This window comes from Anneissia japonica, unplaced genomic scaffold, assembly GCF_011630105.1.
Source record: "Anneissia japonica isolate Jap-2015-1 unplaced genomic scaffold, ASM1163010v1 scaffold750_len1593409_cov174, whole genome shotgun sequence".
Lineage (NCBI taxonomy): Eukaryota > Metazoa > Echinodermata > Crinoidea > Comatulida > Comatulidae > Anneissia > Anneissia japonica.
Window position 1 is genome coordinate 337,172 of NW_022756705.1, and position 1,933 is coordinate 339,104.

Below are 1,933 nucleotides of genomic sequence, written 5' to 3' on the forward strand. Positions count from 1 at the left end.
CCTATATATATATATATATATATATATATATATATATATGTATATATATATTTCTGTATTTCTCTTTATCAAATAAGAGTTTTGTATTTCCGCCTTTATTTAATTTGGCTGCTTGTTTTTGCTTATTTGCTATTTATCATGTTGAAGGGGGTTGAATCTAAGCGGTTCCTTTATTCTATGTCATTGTTTATTTCCATCATTGTTATTACCGACTGAGCTCTGTATTCCCACACTGATATTAGCCTCATTATTATTACAGTTCCCAATTAATTTATCTGTTAATTATTTCTATTGTTACTTCGCCCCTTAGTATTTTTTTCCAATGACCATGTTCATTATATCTATTAAAATGTCGACCAATCATATTATACTTTACTTTTTATCATAATTATTGTAATAGCCAACTTATATTTTGTTTGTCACACATGCTGAAGAAGACCCGAGGACGGGTTGAAATATTCATATTTTGAATAAAATTTGTGTTCTAAGTCTACCAAGTCGTTGACATCTCATCGTCTTTTTCATTGAGTTATATATATATATATGTATGTATAGGCCTATGTATAATTATGTATATGTATATATATATATATATATATACGTATATATATATATATGTATATATATGTATATTTAGAGCTTTATACCGAAACGTTCTCAAATGTGTGGATTAGCTCTTTTAGAAACTTGCTTCTCCCCTAATGTCTTCGTGCCTAAGCTAAACCGGTACCGGTACCAACTGATCTTCGTCTGTCCACCACTGGGGCTGAATGGACCAGTGCACCGCGGTAACAGGCTATTCGTCTCGAGAGATTTACTGGGTTCTTTAAGTACACTCGAGCCAATGTATGTACACTGGGTTTACAGTTTATAGTCCTTAAGACAAAGACTTGTTCCACCACTAGTATCGCAGTCGAGCCTGCCGTTCGAACCAACGCCGATATTTATCTGTACGTTGCGTCGCTCCTGCCTTAACCACTCGGTCATTAAACTCAAACAGTGTTGTAAATAAAAGAAATGTGTCACCACGATGATGTGGCACTAATATAGGGAGTACTACACTTACCCGTTCGTTATAATTATTGTTTACATGACGACACTTTGTTAGCTTAATTTTCTCATCTTCTCAACTTATCTGTCAAATTATGTTTATAAACGATTGGACATTCTTTAATTAGAAAATCACTATACGGATTATGCTTTTTTGTATTTACTGTATGGCCTATGGGATGGACATAGGCCCTCTTAAGACCCAGATAAGGACCGCAGGATAATAATAGCATGCAAAGCCAGTATAAGATCATTTCTACCCTTACTAACTGCTTGTATCCAATTGGACGAGGCGCTGTCTCCAAATTGTCTCTCACTAAAACACAGTTATAATCGACTTTATAAGAAATTCTTTTTCATTATTATTTACACATCAGGAGGGGCATAAACATGTGATTAGCAGAAGGGGTAAACCTCAGTGTCAGAAAATTAATTAATCACTGAGTTCTACTCATTGGCATCAACATATATTGAACTGGTTATAATATAGGCTTAGAATTATGAACATTTCCAATTTAATATCAACATTTAACTCAGCATAGGCCTAATTATTGTTAAGAAAAACTCCACCTGTCTTAACTACAGTAATGTGTGGTTGAAATCAAGCAGGCAGTTTATTTTTCTGATCTCATATCAGGCCTGTCTCATATTGGCCTAAAGTCTAAATGTTTTATAATTCTGGTAGGGAGCCTTTTATTCTGAAAAATAATACCAGTGTCACAGGGATTTCCCCTCCCAAGGAAATTGGGTTCCCTTCTGTATGAGCGGAATCGACGCTTTCCAAGCCGAATTTCCTAAACGGGACAGGGCGTAACTCGGTCCCTGGTGGATAAATTCCCTTTCTGGCAAACTAATTCACTATAGATGTGTGATAAGACAGGCA